Genomic DNA, 23,804 nt, shown 5'->3' on the forward strand with positions numbered 1-23,804 from the left:
CGCGCGCGCCCCCTTTCTCCCGCTCTCGGCCTCCTCCCCCGCGCGCGCCCGCCCGGCCCTTTGTGACGTCACAGGCGCGGGAGGCCACGCCCCCTCTTAAAGGGACAGGACGCCGACCCCTCCGAGGTGAGGTCGGCGGTCATTCATTCATTCATTCAGTCGTATTTATTGAGCGCTGACTGTGTGCAGGGCACTGTACTAAGCGCTTTTCATTTAGTCGTATTTATTGAGCCCTGACTGTGTGCAGACTGCTGTGCTAAGCGCTTTTCATTCAATCGTATTTATTGAGCGCTTACTGTGCAGGGCACTGTACTAAGCGCTTTTCATTCAATCGTATTTATTGAGCGCTGACTGTGTGCAGGGCACTGTACTAAGCGCATTTCATTCAATCGTATTTATTGAGCGCTGACTGTGTGCAGGGCACTGGACTAAGCGCTTTTCATTCAATCATATTTATTTATTTATTTATTTTACTTGTCCATATCTATTCTATTTATTTTATTTTTGTTAGTATGTTTGGTTTTGTTCCCTGTCTCCCCCTTTTAGACTGTGAGCCCACTGTTGGGTCGGGACCGTCTCTAGATGTTGCCAACTTGGACTTCCCAAGCGCTTAGTACAGTGCTCTGCACATAGTAAGCGCTCAATAAATACGATTGATGATGATGATCATGATGATGATGATGATTGAGCGCTGACTGTGTGCACAGCACTGGATTAAGCGCTTTTCATTCAATTGTATTGAGCGCTGACTGTGTGCGGAGCACTGTACTAAGCGCTTTTCATTCAATCGTATCTATTGAGCGCTGACTGTGTGCAGAGCACTGGACTAAGCGCTTTTCATTCAGTCGTATTCACTGAGCGCTGACTGTGTGCACAGCACTGGGCTAAGCGCTTTTCATTCAATCGTATTTATTGAGCGCTGACTTTGTGCAGGGCACTGGACTAAGCGCTTTCCATTCAGTTATATTTATCGGGCGCTGACTGTGTGGACTAAGCGCTTTTCATTTAGTCGTATTGAGCGCTGACTGTGTGCGTTGCACTGGGCTAAGCGCTTTTCATTCAATCGTATTTATTGAGCGCTGACTGTGTGCGGAGTACTGTATTAAGTGCTTTTCATTCAATCGCATTTATTAAGCGCTGACTGTGTGCAGAGCACTGTACTAAGCGCTTTTCATTCAATCATATTGAGCCCTGACTGTGTGCAGAGTGCTGTGCCAAGCGCTTTTCATTCAATCGTATTTATTGAGCGCTGACTGTGTGCAGGGCGCTGGACTAAGCGCTTTTCATTCAATCGTATTTATTTATTTATTTATTTTACTTGTCCATATCTATTCTATTTATCTTATTTTGTGAGTATGTTTGGTTCTGTTCTCTGTCTCCCCCTTTTAGACTGTGAGCCCACTGTTGGGTCGGGACCGTCTCTAGATGTTGCCAACTTGGACTTCCCAAACGCTTAGTACAGTGCTCCGCACACAGCACTCAATAAATACGATTGATGATGATGATGATTGAGCGCTGACTGTGTGCGGAGCACTGGATTAAGCGATTTTATTCAATCATATTGAGCGCTGACTGTGCGGAGCACTGGACTAAGCACTTTTCATTCAATCGTATCTATTGAGCTCTGACTGTGTGCAGAGCACTGGACTAAGCGCTTTTCATTCAATCATATTGAGCCCTGACTGTGTGCAGAGTGCTGTGCTAAGCGCTTTTCATTCAATCGTATTTATTGAGCGCTTACTGTGTGCAGGGCACTGGACTAAGTGGTTTTCATTCAGTCGTATTTATTGAGCGCTGACTGTGTGCAGGGCGCTGGACTAAGCGCTTTTCATTCAATCATATTTATTTATTTATTTTACTTGTACCTATCTATTCTATTTATTTTATTTTGTTAGTATGTTTGGTTTTGTTCTCTGTCTCCCCCTTTTAGACTGTGAGCCCACTGTTGGGTAGGGACTGTCTCTATACGTTGCCAACTTGCACTTCCCAAGCGCTTAGTACAGTGCTCTGCACACAGTAAGTGCTCAATAAATACGATTAAATGAATGAATGAATGTTGTCTTGTCTCCCCCTTCTAGCCTGTGAGCCCACTGTTGGGTAGGGACCGTCTCTAGATGTTGCCAACTTGGACTTCCCAAGCGCTTAGTGCAGTGCTCCGCACACAGCGCTCAATAAATACGATTGATGATGATGATGATTGAGTGCTGACTGTGTGCGGAGCACTGGATTAAGCGATTTTATTCAATTGTATTGAGCGCTGACTGTGCGGAGCACTGGACTAAGCACTTTTCATTCAATCATATCTATTGAGCTCTGACTGTGTGCAGAGCACTGGACTAAGCGCTTTTCATTCAATCATATTGAGCCCTGACTGTGTGCAGAGTGCTGTGCTAAGCGCTTTTCATTCAATCGTATTTATTGAGCGCTTACTGTGTGCAGGGCACTGGACTAAGTGGTTTTCATTCAGTCATATTTATTGAGCGCTGACTGTGCAGGGCACTGTACTAAGAGCTTTTCATTCAATCATATTGAGCGCTGACTGTGCGGAGCACTGGACTAAGCGCTTTTCATTCAATCGTATTTATTGAGCGCTGACTGTGTGCGGAGCACTGGACTAAGCGCTTTTCATTCAAACGTATTTATTGAGCGCTGACTGTGTGCGGAGCACTGGACTAAGCGCTTTTCATTTAATCGTATTGAGCGCTGACTGTGCAGAGCCCTGGACTAAGCGCTTTTCATTCAATCGTATTTATTGAGCGCTGACTGGGTGCGGAGCGCTGGACTAAGTGCTTTTCATTTAATCGTATTTATTGAGTGCTGCCTGGGTGCCGAGCCCTGGACTAAGCGCTTTTCATTCAATCATATTTATTGAGCAATGACTGTGTGCGGAGCACTGGACTAAGCGCTTTTCATTGTCGTATTTATTGAGCGCTGACTGTGTGCGGAGCACTGGACTAAACGCTTTTCATTTAATCGTATTGAGCGCTGACTGTGCAGAGCCCTGGACTAAGCGCTTTTCATTCAATCGTATTTATTGAGCGCTGACTGTGTGCGGAGCACTGGACTAAGCGCTTTTCATTCAAACGTATTTATTGAGCGCTGACTGTGTGCAGGGCACTGGACTAAGCGCTTTTCATTGTCGTATTTATTGAGCGCTGACTGTGTGCGGAGCACTGGACTAAGCGCTTTTCATTCAATCGTATTGAGCCCTGACTGTGTGCAGAGTGCTGTGCTAAGCGCTTTTTATTCAATCGTATTTATTGAGCGCTTACTGTGTGCAGGGCACTGGACTAAGCGCTTTTCATTCAGTCGTATTTATTGAGCACTGACTGTGTGTGGAGCACTGGACTAAGCGTTTTTCATTCAGTCGTATTTATTGAGCGCTGACTGTGCGGAGCACTGGACTAAGCGCTTTTCATTCAATTGTATTGAGCGCTGACTGTGTGCAGAGCACTGGACTAAGCGCTTTTCATTCGATCATATTTATTGAGCGCTGACTGTGTGTGAAGCACTGGACTAAGCGCTTTTCATTCAATCGTATTTATTGAGCGCTGACTGTGTGCAGGGCACTGGACTAAGCGCTTTTCATTCAATCATATTGAGCCCTGACTGTGTGCAGAGTGCTGTGCTAAGCACTTTTCATTCAGTCGTATTTATTGAGCGCTTACTGTGTGCAGGGCACTGGACTAAGCGCTTTTCATTCAATCGTATTTATTGAGTGCTGACTGTGTGCGCAGCACTGGACTAAGCGCTTTTCATCCAGTCGTATTCATTGAGCGCTGATTGTGTGCGGAGCACTGGACTAAGCGCTTTTCATTCAATCGTATTTATTGAGTGCTGACTGTGTGCGGAGTACTGTACTAAGCGCTTTTCATTCAATCGTATTTATTGAGTGCTGTGTGCGGAGCACTGGACTAAGCGCTTTTCATTCAGTCGTATTGAGCGCTGACTGTGTGCGCAGCACTGGACTAAGCACTTTTTATTCAATCGTATTGAGCTCTGACTGTGTGCGGATTTCTGTACTAAGCGCTTTTCATTCAATCATATTTATTGAGCGCTGACTGTGTGCAGAGTACTGTACTAAGCGCTTTTCATTCAATCGCTGATTGAATCACTGATGAATCACTGATTCATTCAATCAATTTAAGCGCTTAGTACAGTGCTCTGCATACAGTAAGCGCTCAATAAATACGATTGAATGAATGAATGAATGTATATATGTTTGTACAGATTTATTACTCTATTTTACTTGGACATATTTACTATTCTATTTTATTTTGTTAATATGTTTTGTTGTCTGTCTCCCCCTTCTAGACTGTGAGCCCGCCGTCGGGTAGGGACCATCTCTAGATGTTGCCAACTTGGACTTCCCAAGCGCTTAGTACAGTGCTCTGCACACAGTAAGTGCTCTACTTCCCAAGCGCTTAGTACAGTGCTCTGCACACAGTAAGCGCTCAATAAATACGATTGATTGATTGATTGCAGAGCACTGGACTAAGCGGTTTTCATTCAATCGGGTCCAACCCGACTGCTTTGTTCTAATCCCGGCTCCGCCGCTTGTCTGCTGTGTGACCTTGGGCAAGTGACTTCACTTCTCTGGACCTCAGTTACCGCCTCTGTAAAATTCATTTGTTCATTCTTTCAGTCGTATTTATTGAGCGCTTACTGTGTGCAGAGCACTGTACTAAGCGCTCGGGAAGTACAAGTTGGCAACATATAGAGATGGTCCCTACCCAACAGTGGGCTCACAATCTAGACTCGATTTGCTTCTATCCGCCCCAGCGCTCAGTACAGTGCCTGGCACACATGAGAAGCAGCGTGGCTTAGTGAGAAGCAGTGTGGCTTTAGTGGAAAGAGCCCGGGCTTGGGAGTCAGAGGTCATGGGTTCTAATCCCGGCTCCGCCACTTGTCACCTGTGTGACTTTGGGCGAGTCACTTCACTTCTCTGTGCCTCAGTTACCTCATCTGTAAAATGGGGATCAAGACTTTGAGGCCCACCTGGGACAACCTGATAATCTTCTGATTATTTTGCTAATATGTTTGGTTTGTTCTCTGTCTCCCCCTTCTAAACTGTGAGCCCACTGTTGGGTAGGGACCGTCTCTAGATGTGGCCAACTTGGACTTCCCAAGCGCTTAGTACAGTGCACACAGTAAGCGCTCAATAAATACGATTGAATGAATGAACAAATAACATCATTATTATTATTATTACATAGTTCTTACATAACCTAATAAATACCATGATTAATATTTTTATGATCTATAGCAACACTGAACTAAGTTCAGTGTCTGGCACAAAGTAAGCACTTAACAATACCAAAGTTATTAACAGTAGAAGTAGTAGTAGTAGTAATAGTACTCCTCTCCTGAGCTCTTAGCATAGTGCTGTGCACACAAGAAAGTGCTTAATAAATGCCATGGACTGATTGAGTGAGTGGTTAGGAAAGGACAGTTGAAGCATGAAGCACAGGCCCCTGTCCACAAGGAATTTATACTCTAATGAAGGAGGCAAATGTACAGACAGATTTCCTCTTGAACTGCCCTGGGGGTGAGGGCTGAAACGTAGCCCACCCACCCACCGCTTTGCATCCCGTTTTGGTCCCTGCGAGCTGGGAAGAGATTGAGGGAGGAGATACTTCACGCTGCTGCCCGGATCGTCTTTGTGCAGAAACGCTCTGGGCACGTTAGTCCCCTCCTCAAAAATCTCAAGTGGCTACCAATCAACCTGCGCATCAGGCAGAAACTCCTCACCCTGGGCTTCAAGGCTGTCCATCCCCTCGCCCCCTCCTACCTCACCTCCCTTCTCGCCTTCTACAGCCCAGCCCGCACCCTCCGCTCCTCCGCCGCTAATCTCCTCACCGTTAAGCCTCGTTCTCCGCCCGTCCCGCCGTCGACCCCCTGGCCCACGTCCTCCCCCGGGCCAGGAATGCCCTCCCTCTGCCCATCCGCCAAGCTAGCTCTCTTCCTCCCTTCAAGGCCCTGCTGAGAGCTCACCTCCTCCAGGAGGCCTTCCCAGACTGAGCCCCTTCCTTCCTCTCCCCCTCGTCCCCCTCTCCATCCCCCCATCTTACCTCCTTCCCTTCCCCACAGCACCTGTATATACGTATATATGTTTGTACATATTTATTGCTCTATTTATTTATTTATTTATTTTACTTGTACCTATCTATTCTATTTATTTTATTTTGTTAGTATGTTTGGTTTTGTTCTCTGTCTCCCCCGTTTAGACTGTGAGCCCACTGTTGGGTAGGTACTGTCTCTATATGTTGCCAATTTGTACTTCCCAAGCGCTTAGTACAGTGCTCTGCACATAGTAAGCACTCAATAAATACGATTGATGATGATGATGATATGTCTGTACAGATTTATTACTCTATCTTGTACATATTTACTATTTATTTTATTTTGTTAATATGTTTTGTTGTCTGTCTCCCCCTTCTAGACTGTGAGCCCGCTGTTGGGTAGGGACCGTCTCTTTATGTTGCCAACTTGGACTTCCCAAACGCTTAGTACACACGATAAGCGCTCAATAAATACGATTGAATGAATAAATGACCGCTCCTGTCTTTTCTTGCCCTTCATTCACGGCAGGGAGAGGGATGGGAGATGGTCTTCTCCGTCTCCCCCTTCTAGACTGTGAGCCCACTGTTGGGTAGGGCCCGTCTCTAGATGTTGCCAACCTGGACTTCCCAAGCGCTTAGTACAGTGCTCGATAAATACGATTGAATGAATGAATGAATGGTCAGGGAGACAGGATGGAAAAAGCTCGGTTGGGTTTGAGGATCTGGGAAGGATGTTGGAACCGGGCAGCAAGACTTTCCCAGAGCCTCGTAAGGGCTGTGAGCGTGAGGCAAGACTCAGTTGAGGCCCTTTATCCCTGCCCAACTCCAAAACGATCTCCGGCCCCCTCCTCTGCCACTTGTCTGCTGCGTGACCTTGGGCGAGTCACTGTCACTTCTCTGGGCCTCAGTTGCCTCATCGGGAAAGTGGGGATTGAGACCGTGAGCCCCTCGTGGGACGGGGGACTGCGTCCAGGCCCGATTTGCTTGTTTCTACCGCAGCGCTTAGTACAGTGCCTGGCACACAGTGAGCGCTTAAACAAATACCACAATTACTATTAGTACTAACTCCCGGGACCTAAGTGGTACTTTTCTATAGGTGGTATTCTGCCCTGGCATAAATCATTGCCGTGCTTATTACCGAGAGGGAAAGAGTAATCTCTTTACTTCTGTGAGGACTCCAGATCGCTGCGGGGTCCCTTTAGCGGAAGGAGGTTGTTGACTGTAAAAGTCCCAGAATTATCAGTTTTCCAGTCTGGTACTCCTGGCTGTTCCATAAGGAGCATGGCACCGGCTTGGGAATCAGAAAGGACCTGAGTTCTAATCCCGCCTCTGCCTCTAGTGTGCTGTGTGACCTTAGGCAAGCCACTGCACTTCTCTGTGCCCGTGACCTCATCTGAGGGTTTAGACCGTGAGCCCTAGGTGGGACAGGGACTGTGTCCGACCCAGGAAGCAGCGTGGCTCAGTGGAAAGAGCCCGGGCTTGGGAGTCAGAGGTCACGGGTTCTAATCCCGACTCTGTCAGTTGTGTGACTTTGGGCAAGTTACTTCTCTGGGCCTCAGTTCCCTCATCTGTCAAATGGGGATGAAGACTGAGCCCCACATGGGACAACCTGATGACCTTGTATCTACCCCAGTGCTTGGCACATAGTAAGCGCTTAACAAATACCATTATTATTATTATTATTATTATCTTGCATCTCTCCCAGTACTTAGTACAGTGCCTGGCTCACAGAAAGTGCTTAACAAATGCCACAGTTATTATTATTTTTCCTTCCCTGTCAGTTCTTAGTTGGGAAGGAGAAGGAGAGAAGGGGGCAGGGTGGAGCCTCTATCCTTTCTAAATTACAGTCTCAGAGCAAAGGTTGAAATGGGTTGGCCCGGGCAGGGATTAACTCTGGCGAATTTCCTTCTGGTCCCTTTTTTTTTTCCGTTCCTATAGGCTTCTGGTATCCCCTTTGCGTACCAGTGGAGTAGAGAGAAGGGAGAAAGAAATATGTCCCTGACAAACAGGGCAGGAGAGAGAAATCTAGCCATTTTGATTCGCCAGCAAGTCTCTAGACTCTCCCAAGCGCTTAGTACAGTGCTCCGCACATGGTAAGCGCTCAGTAAATACGACGGATTGAAATACGATGGAAATCCAATCAGAAGACATCCCTGGACCTCAGTTTTCACCTCTGTACGGCGGAGATCGGTGCCAGAGGTTAGTAGAGTGCTTTGCACATGGTAAGCGCTTAACAAATACCATTATTATTATTATAGAGTGCTCTCTACACAGGGAGCGCTCAATAAATACCATTGACTGATTGAGCCAAAATCTGGCCCTCGTCCTTGCCTGAAGGGAAAGCGGTGAAAACGGATTAATGTTTGTGAAACTCCCTCAGGTCCTTGAGTCCATTTAGGTGCTGATGAGCTAGGGCTAAACGCAGTTGATGTTGAGGTGGCTCAGTGAACGTACCTAAATGATGATGATGGCATTTATTAAGCGCTTACTATGTGCAAAGCACTGTTCTAAGCGCTGGGGGGGATACAAGGTCGATCAGGTTGTCCCACGTGGGGCTCACAGTCTTCATCCTCATTTTACAGATGAGGAAACTGAGGCCCAGAGAAGCGAGTTGCCCACAGTCACACAGCTGACAAGTGGCGGAGCCGGGATTTGAACCCATGACCTCTGACTCCAAAGCCATACCATACATATATATGTGTATATATATATATATATATATATATCTGTATATCCATCAATCAATCATATTTATTGAGCGCTTACTGTGTGCAGGTACTGTGTACCTAAATGGTTGGAGGGAAATATGATCTTTCCTGCCCTAATCATTTGCAAATGAACCAACTCATCCAGGCTGGGATCTCCCCTCTTTAATCTCTCCCTCCACATTCCCAGGCGGAATATCCGGTAGGGTTTCCCAAGAAAGTTTGGTTTCCTGTCCCGGAGTTGCACTCATAGCCGAAGAGACACAGTTTGTTCTGATTTATGAAGCAGTGAATTGAGACTAGGGCTTTGCTCAAGGGAAGGTGAGTATTGTCACTTCCAGAGAATAGTTCTGGGGAAGATTTCTGACTCCTCCAAGAGACCTTCCCCGATTAGGCTCTTATTTTCTCTCTCCATCCTCCCCTCTGCATCAACCACGTACTTGGCTGTGTACCCCTTAAACACTCTGATACTTAATAATAATAATAATAGTGGCATTTATTAAGCGCTTACTATGTGCAAAGCACTGTTCTAAGCGCTGGGGGGGGAATATGACATGATCAGGTTGCCCCACCTGGGGCTCACAGTCAATCCTCATTTTACAGATGAGGTAACTGAGGCTCAGAGAAGTTAAGTGACTTCCCCAAGGTCACACAGCAGACATGCGGTGGAGCCGGGATTCGAACCCATGACCTCTGACTCCAAAGCCCGTGCTCTTTCCACTGAGCCACGCTGCTACTCTAGATACTTCGCCCCACAGCGCTTTCAAACATATCCTTAAACTCTACTATTGCCCCTACCTGGAACGGATTTTAAAGTCTGTCTTTTCCTCGAATTCCTGAGACTTTACATTCTCTCAACGCCTAAAAGTAATCTTTCGTCGTGTTAGCCTGTTTGGAAAGGTCCTTCACTCTACTGACCCACCAGTGGACTATTCATTTTGTTAACGATGTGCATTGTAGCTATAATTCTATTTGTTCTGACGATTTTGATTTCACCCGTCTACGTGTTTTGTTTTGTCGTCCGTTTCCCCCTTCTAGACTGTGAGCCCGTTGTTGGGTTGGAACCGTCTCTATATGTTGCCGACTTGTCCTTCCCAAGCGCTTAGTCCAGTGCTCTGCACACAGTAGGCGCTCAATAAATGCGATTGAATGAATGAACGAATGAGACTTGAACAGGCCCTTCTCCCCCTCCGCCTTCCGGGATCCTTTCCTGATCTTTTCCTACGGCCCCATTTCCTGCACCTCTGTAGCTCCAGGCATTAGTGTGACTCCTCCAAAGAGAAATGATGCCATTCATCACTGGGTAGTGGGCAAGGGTAGCAAATGGAATGAAAAGAGGAGGGTGCGAAGTACAAAGCAGCTTGGTTCATTTTAATAACTGGCTCATCTCTGTGCCAACCTCCACCGCCAACACCTTAGACGCAAATTAGGCCCCTCAGAGATGCCTCGTAATGTCACGTAATCATCACCGTCGTGATCTTAGTCACCTAGACTGTAAGCCTTCTGTGGGCCTGCGACATATCAACACTGTATTGTACTCTCCCGACCTCTTAGTTCAGTGCTCTGCACACCGTAACGATAAGCAGAAGGGAAGCTTGGCCTAATGGAAAGAGCTCAGGCCTGAGAGTCAGAGGACCTGCGCTCTAATCCTGACTCCGACACTTACTACTACTAATAATGATAATAATAATAATAACAGTGCTCTGCACACAGTAAGCGCTCAATAAATACGATCGATAATAATGATGATGATGGTATTTAAGTGCTTACTATGTGCCAAGCGCTGTTCTAAGCTCTGGGGTAGATACAAAGTAATTAGGTTGTCCCACGTGGGGTTCACAGTCTTAATCCCCATTTTACAGATGAGGGAACTGAGGCACAGAGAAGTTAAGTGGCTTGCCCAAGGGCACACAGCAGACAAGTGGCAGTGCCGGGATTAGAACCCACATCCTCCGCCTCCCAAGACCGTGCTCTTTCCACTAAGCCACGCTGCTTCTCCTGTCTGCTGAGTGACCTTAGGCAAGTCACTTAACTTCTCTGGGCTTCGGTTTCCTCATCTATAAAATGGGAATGAAGGCTGAGAACCCTACGTGGGACCGGGACTGTGTCCGACCTGATTATCTTGTGTCTACCCCAGTGCTTAGTCCAGTGCCCGGCGCATAGCAAGCGCTAAGCAAACGCCACAATTATTATTATTGTTAAAACCATGGTTTAATTCCTTCCTCTCCCCCTCATCCCCGTCTCCATCCCCCCATCTTACCTCCTTCCCTTCCCCACAGCACCTGTATATATGTATATATGTTTGTGCATATTTATTACTCTATTTATTTTATTTGTGCATATCTATTCTATTTATTTTATTTTGTTAGTGTGTTTGGTTTTGTTCTCTGTCTCCCCCTTTTAGACTGTGAGCCCACTGTTGGGTAGAGACTGTCTCTATATGTTGCCAATTTGTACTTCCCAAGCACTTAGTACAGTGCTCTGCACATAGTAAGCGCTCAATAAATACGATTGATGATGATGATGATGATGATTAATTGCATTTATTGGGAACCTACTGTGTGTGCAGAGCTTGGGAGAGTCTGGAAGAGAAAAGCAAGGAGCTCACCGACTAGATGGGAAACCGACCCTTCAATAAATAGTGGGAATGATGGAGTATCTAAGATACGAACCTGTGTAACCTAAGTGGTTTGGTGGCCACCACTAAGCTCTCATTTCCCCTACGCCCTCTCCCTTCTGGGTTACCTATGCACTTCGATCTTTACCCTTACATTGGATATTCACCCCCATCCTCAGCCCCACGGCACTTCTAATTGCCATGGACCGTACTAACCACTGAGATAGTTACGAGATAATCAGGTCCCACCTGGGGCTCCCAATCTCAACAGAAGGAAGAACTGGCGTCGAATCCCCATTTTGCAGATGAGGGAACTGAGGCACAGAGAAGTGACTCGCCCAAGTTCACACCGCAGGGAAGTGGAGGAGTTGAGATTAGAGCCCAGGCCCTTTGAATCTCGGGTCAGGGCTCTTTATCGTTAGGCACGCCGCTTCTCACTTATGTACACATCCAGAATTTATTTCGGGGTCTGTCTGCCCCTCTAGTCTGTAAGCTCGATGTGGGCGGGGAACGTATCTACCAATTCTGTCATAGTGTACTCTCCCCAGCGCTCAGTACAGTGCTCAGCACACAGTAAGTGCTCAATAAATACTATGGATTGATTGAAAAGTAAAAAGTGGAAATGGCAATCAACCAATCAATCGTATTTATTGAGCGCTTACTGTGTGCAGAGCACTGTACTAAGCGCCTGGGAAGTGCAAGTTGGCAACATATAGAGACGGTCCCTACCCAACAGTGGGCTAACAGTCTAGAAGCCAGTTGAGGGATACAAGGTGGGAAGATTAGTGATTACTCCAGGTAGGTAATTTCCTGAAGAAAACGTGATCTCTTATGATTTCTATTTTGAGGCCCATGTACAAAGCGACCGTGACTGGCCCGATTGCGTCGCGTCCACCACGCTGCTTAACACAGTGCTTGGCCCATAGTAAGCATTTAATAATCACCATTATCATCATCATCACCACTCAGCATTTTGCTTTAGAGGAGGGTTAGTGACGTTGTTAGCTGGGGAAGGGGTGAGTGACCTCCTGACTGATCTGCAGTCTTTGTAAACAGGAGATAATGAATGCTTAGTCCTCCTCACAAGACTTTAAAGCATTCAATCCCCTTGCCCCCTCCTTCCTCACCTCACTGCACATCTCGCCCCTCTGATGCCAACCTACTCGCTGCACTTCGATCTCGTCCATCTCTCGCCCACGTCCTGCCTCTGGCCTGGAACGCCCTCCGTCATATCCGACAGGCAATGACTCTCCCCACCTTCAAAGCCTTAGTGAAGGCACACCTCCTCCAATCAATCAATCGTATTTATTGAGCGCTGACTGTGTGCAGAGCACTGTACTAAGCGCTTGGGAAGTCCAAGGTGGCAACATATAGAGACGGTCCCTACCCCACAGTGGGCTCACAGTCTAAAAAGGCCTTCCCTGACTAAGCCCTCAATTCCTCTTCTCCCGCTTCCTTCTGCATGGCCCTGATTTGCCCCCTTTATTCACCCCTCCCTCAGCCCCACAGCACTTCAGTACACAGCCATAATTTATTTACTTCTAGTAATGCCTGTCTCCCCTGCTGGACTGTAAGATAGTTGTGGGCAGAGAATGTGTCTACCAACTCTGTTATATTGTACTCTCCCAACTGCTTAGTACAGTGCTCTGCAGACAATAAACGCTCAGTAAATACAATTGATTGATTGAAAAGATTGCCTTGCCTTTTGTCCCTTTATGTCTTATATTCCTGTCTTGACACCCTCCCCCTCTCTCACCCCCAGGCATCTTTCCTTGGCCTAGCAGATACTATTATTAGTAGTAGTAACAATAATAATAATAACAATAGTAATAGTAACAATAGTAACAATAATAACAATAATAATAATAACAATAATAGTAACAATAGTAATAATAATAGTACTTGTTAAGCACTTTGTGGCAGAAACAGCTCAAAGCGCTGGGGTAGATTCATTCATTCAATCGTATTGATACGATTATAGATTGATAGATAATAATAATAATGATGGTATTAGTTAAGCGCTTACTATGTGCAAAGCACTGTTCTAAGCACTGGGGAGGTTACCAGGTGATCAGGTTGTCCCCCGGGGGGCTCACAGGCTTCATCCCCATTTTACAGATGAGGTCACTGAGGCCCAGAGAAGTGAAGTGACTTGCCTAAAGTCACACAGCCGACAGTTGGCGGAGCTGGGATTTGAACCCATGACCTCTGACTCCAAAGCCCGGGCTCTTTCCACTGAGCCACGCTGCTTCTCTAACTACTATGTAGAGAAGGAACAAGAGACTGCGGGGAAGCAGTGTGGCTCAGTGGAAAGAGCACGGGCTTTGGAGTCAGAGGTCAGGGGTTCAAATCGGGGCTCCGCCAATTGTCAGCTGTGTGACTTTGGGCAAGTCACTTAACTTGGCCTCAGTTACCTCATCTGTAAAATGGGGATTAAAGCTGCCCCCCCGTAGGACACCCTGATAACCTTGTAACCTCCCCAGCGCTTAGAAAAGTGCTTGCACATAGTAAGCGCTGAATAAATGCCATAAAAAAAAGAGGCTTTTTCAGCCAATTCTTTCAGGGATCCCGTAAAAGTAGACAGTCGGGACTTTTGTTTGAAAGTAGTCTCAAGTGAGAACTCCCCAAAATATGGGTGCAGCTTCCAGGGCAGGCTTCAGACATTCAGTCTGGGTAGTGACCGTCTCTATACGTTGCCAACTTGTACTTCCCAAGCGCTTAGTACAGTGCTCTGCACACAGTAAGCGCTCAATAAATACGATTGATTGGTTGATTGATTGGCACTTCCACTTTTTACTTTTCAATTTACTTTTTGATTGATTGATTGATTGAGATAAACCAAGCGGCTGACGCCTTTGGAAAGGGCAACGATGCAGCCGTCTTTGAGGGAAGTCGCGCAACTGCCATCTTGGAAGGTCCAGGCGACTTACCCCATCACGCAGTTCCCTGAGATGAGCGGTAAGTGCTCAGCAAATACCGCCGATTGATTGACTGAAGCCGGCCCAGGCTGCTTCTCGTGGCTCGGTGGAAAGAGCCCGGGCTTTGGAGTCGGAGGTCAGGGGTTCAAATCCCGGCTCCGCCAACTGTCAGCTGTGTGACCTTGGTCAAGTCACTTCACTTTTCTGTGCTTCAGTTACCTCATCTGTAAAATGGGGATTAAGACTGTGTGTCCCGAGTGGGACAACCTGATCACCTTGTAACCTCCCCAGCGCTTAGAACAGTGCTTTGCACATAGTAAGCGCTTAATAAATGCCGTCATTATTACTATTATTATTATTCTCCTCAAAAACTACCTGTTCTTAGCATCTTTTATGTAGGCCACCGGGCCCAAGTGGGCTGAATTCCACAGCGGCTTAGGACGCTGGCCCCTTGCCACGCTGAGAAGCCGCATGGCTCAGTGGAAAGAGCATGGGCTTTGGAGTCAGCGGTCATGGGTTCAAATGCCGACTCCACCACAAGTCTGCTGTGTGACCTTGGGCAAGTCACTTAACTTCTCTGAGCCTCAGTTACCTCATCTGTAAAAATGGGGATTAAGACCGTGAGCCCCACGTGGGACAACTTGATCACATTGTATCCCCCCCAGCGCTTAGAACAGTGCTTTGCACGTAGTAAGCGCTTAACAAATGCCATCATTATTATTCCCAGTCCCAATCCACCCCTGCCCACCGCAAGCAAATGAATCAGTGGCTGACTCCGTTCCGCTCCGGCATCATTATCTCCGGATCAGGTTGGATCTCCAAATTTAGCCTTTGGGGGTGGCACAGCTTGTGCGAGGGGAAGGCTCGGAGACAGGATCACCGCAGCTGGAGCTCAAAGCCGCCTGGGCGTTGAAGGCGTCCCTCGCCCGCGAGCTGAAACAACAGGTGCGGAAGGGCCAACAAGGAGGAAGTCCACTTCAGCCCCCTCCCTCCCACCCCCACGTACCCCGCTTTCCTCAACCTACTCCTCTTTACCTCCCCTTGCTGGCCCGGATTCAGGGTGGGGTGCCAGGACTTAGAAGAAAGGGAATGGGTGGGAAACAGGGAAGGATTGTGGGCCCAGGCACTTAATTATTGGCTTAACTGGCCTCTGGCGTCGGCGGGTGGAGGCTGGGAGGCTCCAGGCTTTCCTCTGCGGGATCCTTTTAGACTGTGAGCCCACTGTTGGGTAGGGACTGTCTCTATATGTTGCCAACTTGTACTTCAAAGCGCTTAGTACAGTGCTGTGCACACAGTAAGTGCTCAATAAATATGATTGATTGATCGATCCTGTCCTGGGGCTCTTCCTCTAAAGCTAGGCTCCCTGAAGTCAAGAGGCCTCACCTGTCCCGGCGAAACGCAATCCCCCGAACCAACTGTTCATTCATTCGTTCATTCATTCGATTGTATTTATTGAGCACTTACCGTGTGCAAAGCACTGTACTAAGCACTTGGGAGAGCACACTATAACAATGAACAGACACATTCCTCGCCCACGGCCATCAGCGCTGAGGCACTAGATTCAGCCCAGAACTTGCGTGGCTCAGTGGAAAGAGCCCGGGCTTTGGAGTCAGAGGTCATGGGTTCAAATCCCGGCTCCGCCACTTGTCAGCTGTGTGACTTTGGGCAAGTCACTTCACTTCTCTGGGCCTCAGTTCCCTCATCTGTAAAATGGAGATTAAGACTATGAGCCCCCCGTGGGGCATCCTGATCACCTTGTAACCTCCCCAGCGCTTAGAACAGTGCTTTGCACATAGTAAGCGCTTAATAAATGCCATAAAAAAAACTCAGCTCTGGGGCTTCTGAAGTTCCTCAGTGGTATTTATTGAGCACTCACTATGTGCAGAGCACTGTACTAAGCACTTGGCAGCGTACGGTACAACAGAATTAGCAGATGGGTTTCCTGCCCTTAATGTTCTTACGGTGTAGAGGACTTCTAGAAGTCTACCTTGATTTTTCCACACCCTCTCCAAAATCCTTTCGCCTCTGGCACCTTTCTCAGTTCCCTCATCTGTAAAATGGGGATTAAGACTGTGAGCCCCCCGTGGGACAACCTGATCACCTTGTAACCTCCCCAGGGCTTAGAACAGTGCTTTGCACATAGTAAGCGCTTAATAAATGCCATTAAAAACCCAGCTCTGGGGCTTCTGAAGTTCCTCAGTGGTATTTATTGAGCACTCACTATGTGCAGAGCACTGTACTAAGCACTTGGCAGCGTACGGTACAATAGAATTAGCAGATGGGTTCCCTGCCCTTAGTGTTCTTATGGTGTAGAGGACTTCTAGAAGTCTGCCTTGATTTTTCCACACCCTCTCCAAAATCCTTTCACTTCTGGCACTCCCCTCCAAACTCCTTAGGGTACGGCTGGGCCAGTCTGTCTGGATAGAAGGGCACTGTTTGGATAACTACCCTTCCTTTCCATCAAAATGAGAGCTCCCTGCGGGCAGAGAATACATCTCTAAGGGGGATCCCTAAGGGCTCGTTATAGGGATCCTGTAGGTGTCAAATACAGAATTGTTGATGCAGATTTTTCTTTGTTTTTTGTCTGTTTTTTGGTATTTGTTAAGCGCTTATTAGGTGCCAAGCACTGTACCGAGCGCTGGGGTAGATACAAGGTTGTCAGGTTGGACACAGTCCCTGGCCCACACCGGGCTCACTGTCTTAATCCCCGTTTTACAGATGAGGGGACTGAGGCCCAGGGAAGTGAAGTGACTTGCCTAAGGTCACACGGCGGACAAATGGCGGAGCCGGGATTAGAACCTGGGTCCTTCTGACTCTCAAATCCATGTTTTATCCACTAGGCCACCCTGCTATTGGTGGTAAAATGACAGGAGCAATGATGAAAAGGATTGTACATATCGATTCTATTTATTTCATTTTGTTAATATGTTTTGTTTTGTTCTCTGTCTCCCCCTTCTAGACTGTGAGCCCAGTGTTGGGTAGGGACCGTCTCTATATGTTGCCAACTTGGACTTCCCAAGCGCTCAGTACAGTGCTCTGCATACAGTAAGCGCTCAGTAAATACGATTGATTGACTGATTAATTGATTCAGTAGAAGCGCAGGGATCAGAGAATCAGGAGATCTGCGTTCTAATCCCACCTCTGCCTCAGCCTCCTGGGTGGCCCGAGGGGTAAATCACTCAATCAATCAATCAATCGTATTTGAGCGCTTACTGTGTGCAGAGCACTGTACTAAGCACTTGGGAAGTACAAGTTGGCAACATATAGAGACAATCCCTACCCAACAGTGGGATCACAGTCTAAAAGACTGTGACTAAAAGACTAAAAGACATTCAATCTCTTTAGGACTCTGTTTCCTTGTCTGTAAAATGGGGATAATGATACCGGCCTCTACCTACTTCACAGGGATGACGCGAGGGTGAGATGAGGTCGCTGACGTGAGGCGCTTTGGAAAAATACAAGTACTATTCAAATTTGCGGAATTATCATTATCCTTATTAATGCTATTATTATTACTGTGAAGCAAATCTCTCAAGTGGCCCTACTCTCAGTGCAGCCAGAGAGAAATGATTCATCAGTGATTGCACGTAACTCTTTGAAAACAGCCCTGAATGGAGCTTCGCGTCTTTTTCTACCTTTTTTGGTGTGTCCTGAAAGTCTTCTCCTGCCTGAAACTGTCGCCCATCAGCTCAGCACGCAGCAGCTGCTGGCGGAGCCCCATTGTCATCCGTCTTTCTCACGCGTTCCCCTCCGGCTGAATTATGTAGAATCGACGCTGGCGTGGCTGACCACCTTCCTGGACCAGGTTTCCGCCCTGTATCGTTAAGAGCGGCACACAGATGACACCGAAGACGCTGGATGTGTCGTCCGTGGCGGTCCCAGCTTCCACAGCCACGTAGGATACCGGACACCATCACAGTTTCGTAGACCTTCAGTTTGGCCCGAACCTCGACTCTACGTTGGTTCTTCCTTCCATCCACCAGCCTCCCCAAGAACCTTGTAACCTCCCTGACTTGGTTCTCCACGTCGTTGCCTAGCAGGATTCCAGTGGTCCAACTTGTGCTTCCCAAGCGCTCAATACAGTGCTCTGCACACAGTAAGCGCTCAATGAATAGGATTGAATGAATGAATGACCGGGTGTCGCCTAGGTAGCGGAATTCAGTGCCCTCCTTGGGCTCAGCACCGCCGACGAAGCCCCTCTAGAGTGAGTCGGGATTTTTGAGAACCGGTGGGTTGGTAGCCTCGGTCTTCTTCAGGCTCAGCATCCGCCGACATTCTTGCGCCACCGCTTCGAAGCCGGTGGTGATCTCCGGCTTATCTCCCGACACCCGTGCCTGCCAGAGTCTTTTAAACCTCCGGGCCTATCTCCGGAAAACAGACCGGCGCAGACGGGCGGTGAATCGGAAACGGGGCAGCTTGGTTTTACTTGAACGGAGGCGTCGGAAAGGACGCGATTCTAAGAGGCAGAGTCCGAGACGGCCCCAAGCGCGGTCAAACTGAAGGCCAGCGCGCCGGTGGTGGGAGGGATATGTGGATCACCAGCGTGTCCTCTCAGCCACCCCACGCCGGGGAACTCTCTGTACCAGCAGAGTTATCTTTGACTCTGGAGCACAGTGATATCGATGAGGCCCAAGGAAGCATTTCTGGGCGCTACATTCTTTATAAACTCACTTCCAAGGGTCTTAGATTAATCCCTGTGGTACTGTTGTCTACGGTTGACCTTTTCTGAAAGGTGAGGTGTTTGTTCAAGGGTCAGGTTTCCTGCTCAGGGGGAGGCCGGCCTCCTTCAAGGCCTCTGGGCGGGGCAGAAAGGGGTGGGATGGGTACCCCTGCACCCTGCTGTAGCTTAGTACAGTGCTCTGCACACAGTAAGCGCTCAATAAATATGATTGATTGATTGATTGATTGACCCCACCTCCACACACTGGATTGGGGGCTCACTTCTGAAACATCAGTGGGCGCAAGGCCGAATCAGCTCTGGAACCGAGGACTCCAAGCCACAGTACGAGAGGGGAAGTGTTTCAAGGCAGTTCTTCCCCTACACTGTAAGCGCGATGTGGGCAGGGAATTTGTCGCTAATTCTGGTGTATTGTAATAATAATAATAATGGCATTTATTAAGCACTTACTATGTACAAAGTACTGTTCCAAGCGCTGGGGAGGTTACAAGGTGATCAGGTTGTCCCATGGGGGGCTCACAGTCTTCATCCCCATTTTACAGATGAGGTAACTGAGGCACAGAGAAGTGAAGTGACTCTCCCAAAATCACACAGCTGTCAATTGGCGGAGTCAGGATTTGAACCCATGATCACTGATTCCAAAGCCCATGTTCTTTCCACTGAGCCACGCTGCTTCTCTAATAATAATAATAATAATAATGGCATTTATTAAGTGCTTACTATGTGCAAAGCACCGTTCCAAGCGCTGGGGAGGTTACAGGGTGATCAGGTTGTCCCACGGGGGCTCACAGTCTTCATCCCCATTTTACAGATGAGGGAACTGAGGCACAGAGAAGTGAAGTGACTCACCCAAAGTCACACAGCTGACAATTGGCGGAGTCGGGATTTGACCCCATGACCACCGACTCCAAAGCCTGTGTTCTTTCCACTGAGCCACGCTGCTTCTCTAATAATAATAATAATAATAATGGCATTTATTAAGCGCTTACTATGTGCAAAGCACTGTTCCAAGCGCTGGGGAGGTTACAAGGTGATCAGGTTGTCCCACGGGGGGCTGACGGTCTTCATCCCCATTTTACAGATGAGGGAACTGAGGCCCAGAGAAGTGAAGTGACTTGCCCAAAGTCACACAGCTGACAATTGGCGGAGTCGGGATTTGAACCCATGACCACCGACTCCAAAGCCACGCTGAGCCATGCTGCTTCTCTAGTCTCACAAGCACTGAGTGAACACTCAATAAATAAGATTGATTTATGGATCGTGTCAGAATCAATCAATCAATCATATTTATTGAGCACTTACTGTGTGCAGAGCACTGTACTAAGCGCTTGGGAACTTCAGTTTAGGATTAAATAAAGGCATATGGGGAGGTAGGGCCAGAGACAGGGATGGAACCGCAGGCGGTCCTCCCCATAAGCAGTAGCAGCAGCAGCATTTACTGAACTCCGCTTGGGGTGACGCTCTGTACTAGAGAAGCAGCATGGCCTAGTGGCTAGAGCACTGGCCTGAGAGTCAGAAGATCATGGGTTCAAATCCCAGCTCTGCCACTTCACTGCGGTGTGACTTTGGGTGAGTCACTTAACTTCTCCGTGCCTTAGTTCCCTCATCTGTAGAAGGGGGATTAAGACTGGGAGCCCTATGTGGGACAGGGACTGTGTCCAACCTGATTATCTGGTATCTACCTCAGCATTTAGAATAGTGGCTGATACATAGTAAGTGCTTAACAAATACTATAATAATTGTAATTATTATTATTATTATTTGGTAAGTATAGAATTCATTCATTCATTCATTCAATCGTATTTATTGAGCGCTTGCTGTGTGCAGAGCACTGTTCTAAGCACTTGGGAAGTCCAACTTGGCAACATATAGAGGCGGTCCCTACCCAACAGCGGGCTCACAGTCTAGAAGGGGAGAATAAAGAAGTGACCCTTTCCCTGCCCACAAGGAGCTTACAATCAGAGACCATGTCCATTCTCTCTATCTAGAATGACCCTCCCCAACAAATTTCTAACCAAAACATGACCTTCCCTGCCTGAGTCTTTCTCTTCCCGACACCTCAAACTAAACACGTGCAAAACAGAGCCCCTCATCTTCCCACCCAAAGCCTGTCTTCCTCCTCCCTTTCCCATCACTCTAGACAACCCCACTGTCCTTCATTCATTCATTCATTCAGTTGTATTTACTGAGCGCTTACTGTGTGCAGAGCACTGTACTGAGCGCTTGGGAAGTACCAGTTGGCAACATCTAGAGACGGTCCCTACCCAACAGTGGGCTCACTGTCCTTCCTATCTCACAAACCTGTAATCTTGGCATTATCCTCGGCTCATCTCTCTCACACAACCAGTCAACCAGTTGGTGGCATTTATTGAGCACTTTCTGTATACAGAGCACTGTACTAAGCGCTAGGGAGGGTGCAAACCAGAATTAGCAGGCACACACCTGCAGTCTGTCGCCCAATCCTGTTGATTCTACCTTTAACAGCACTGCTAAAATCAGCCCTCTCCTCTCCATTCGTTCATCCGATCGTATTTATTGAGCACTTACCGTGAGCAGAGTGCTCTCCATCCAAACTGCTACTACGCTGATCTAAGCACTTACACAATCCCGCCTTCCCTACTGCTTCTGCCTCTTCGTTGACCTCCCTCGCTCCTGTCTCTGTTCCCTCGGCTGCCTGGATCGTTTTTCTAAAAAAAGTTCAGTCCGCGTCACCCCGCTTCTCAAGAAGTTTCAGCGGTTGCTCACCCACCTTCGTGTCAAACAGAAACTCCTTACCCGTCGGCTCTGAAGCACTCGATCAGCTTCCTGTCTCCATCCTCACCTCGCTGATCTACTTACTGCGATCCAGCCCGCATGCTTCGCTCCTCTGGCTCCAGCTTGCACAGTAAACACTCAATTCATTCATTCAGTCGTATTTATTGAGCGCTTACTGTGTGCAGAGCCCTGGGAAGTCCAAGTTGGCAACATATAGGGACGTTCCCTACCCGACAGCGGGCTCACAGTCTAGAAGGGGGAGACGGACAACGAATACGATCGAATGAACGAATGTTCCCGCTGCCCCGACCTCGTCTGTAATAATGATGATGGTATTTGTTAAGCACTTACTATGTGCCCAGCACTGTCTATCTCACCGCCAACAGTCTTCTAGACTGTGAGCCCACTGTTGGCTAGGGACCGTCTCTATATGTTGCCAACCTGTACTTCCCAAGCGCTTAGTACAGTGCTCTGCACACAGTAAGCGCTCAATAAATGCGATTGATTGATTGATTTTCCACATTCTCCCTCTTGCCTGAAACTCTTTCCCCCTCCATGTCCTCCAGATTGCCACTCTCCTCACCTTCAAAGCTTTATAACAGGCACGTCTCCTCCAAGAGGGCTTCCCGCAATAAGCCCTCTCTCTCCGACTCCCTTTCCTTTCTGCACCTTCGGTACCCTTTGGGTACTCGGTATTCACTGCCCCCTCAGAACTTGCAAACATGGCCTTAATTTATTAATTTATTAATTCATATTAATGCCTGTCCTCCACTAGACTGAAAGCTAGTAGTAGGCAGGGGATGTATCAACCAAGTCTGTTGTACTCTCCCAAATGCTTAGGACAGTGCTCTGCGTACTATAACCCCTCAATAAATATCACCGATCAATTGATAATAAATGCCATCATCATTATTATTATTATATATGTTTATATGTTTGTGCATATTACTCTATTTTACTTGTACATATTTACTGTTCAATTGATTTTGTTCGTGATGTGCATCTAGCTTTATTAGTATTTATTTTGATGACACCTGTCCACATGTCTTTATTTGTATTTATTTCTATGACTTGACACCTGTCCACATGTTTTGTCTTGTCTGTATCCCCCTTCTAGACTATGAGCCCGTTGTTGGATAGGGACCGTCTCTATGTGTTGCCGACTTGTACTTCCCAAGCGCTTAGTACAGTGCTCTGCACACAGTAAGCGCTCAATAAATGCAATTGAATGAATGAATGAATGATTGAAAAGCACTTCCTCCAGAAGGATTAATCCCCTTCCTTCCTGTCCAGGCCTCAGCCGTGTGGCCTAATGGAAAGAGCACGGAGCTCGTTCTGATCTTGGTTTCAACACTCACCTGCTGAGCAAGTCACGTAACTTCTCCGTGTCGTGTTTCCCTTCTCTGAAAAATGGGGATTAAATACCTGTTCTCCTTCCCTCTTTAGATGGTGAACCCCAAGTGGGGCGGGGACTGTGATTATTCGGATTGAACTGCACCTCCCAGTGCTTGGCACCTGGTAAACACTTAACCAATACCATAATTATCATCATTACTGTCCGCCTCCACTCTTATTTAATCGTCTCTTTGTTATTGAGTTGATTAGCCACCTGGGTCTATTATTTTAACCTACTCGCCCTCTTTTAATTATTAAACACTTGTCAATTTATAGCCGTTTCTCTCCATCTCATCCTCTCTTAATTATTAAACACTTGTCAATTTATAGCCGTTTCCGTCTTTAGACTGCAAAGTCTTGGGGGCGGGAACTCTGTCTTTCTTCTCTTCTGTCTGTTCTTCAAGTGCCTCCTAAGGTACATACTGTTGATTATTAATAGAGTAGTCGAGAGAGAAGCAGCATGGCATAATGGATTGAACATGGGCCCGGAGGACAGAAGGTCATGGGTTCCAATCCTCGCTTGCCTTCTCCGTGACCTTGGGCGAGTCACTTCTCTGTGCCTCAGTTACCTCGTCTGTCAAATGGGGATTGAGGCCGTGAGCCCCTCAAGGGACAGGGACTGTGTCCAACCCGGTTTGCTTGTATCCACCCCAGCTCCCGGCACATAGTAAGCGC

General features: G+C 47.5%; 1 long non-coding RNA gene across 2 annotated transcripts; it reads left to right on the forward strand.

Moving 5' to 3' along the window:
* Nucleotides 1–8,004: 8,004 nt before the first annotated feature.
* On the forward strand, nucleotides 8,005–23,422 carry LOC119925657. 2 transcript variants are annotated; one of them, XR_005449821.1, is made up of 4 exons: nucleotides 8,005–8,261; nucleotides 8,958–9,088; nucleotides 17,708–19,034; nucleotides 23,181–23,422. It is a non-coding gene; the product is annotated as an uncharacterized LOC119925657 (long non-coding RNA). The 2 variants fall into 2 exon arrangements; XR_005449820.1 differs by lacking the exons at nucleotides 8,005–8,261; nucleotides 8,958–9,088 and adding an exon at nucleotides 14,977–15,247.
* The last annotated feature ends 382 nt before the right edge of the window (nucleotides 23,423–23,804 follow it).

This window comes from Tachyglossus aculeatus, chromosome 3, assembly GCF_015852505.1.
Source record: "Tachyglossus aculeatus isolate mTacAcu1 chromosome 3, mTacAcu1.pri, whole genome shotgun sequence".
In the NCBI taxonomy this organism is placed as follows: Eukaryota; Metazoa; Chordata; class Mammalia; order Monotremata; family Tachyglossidae; genus Tachyglossus; species Tachyglossus aculeatus.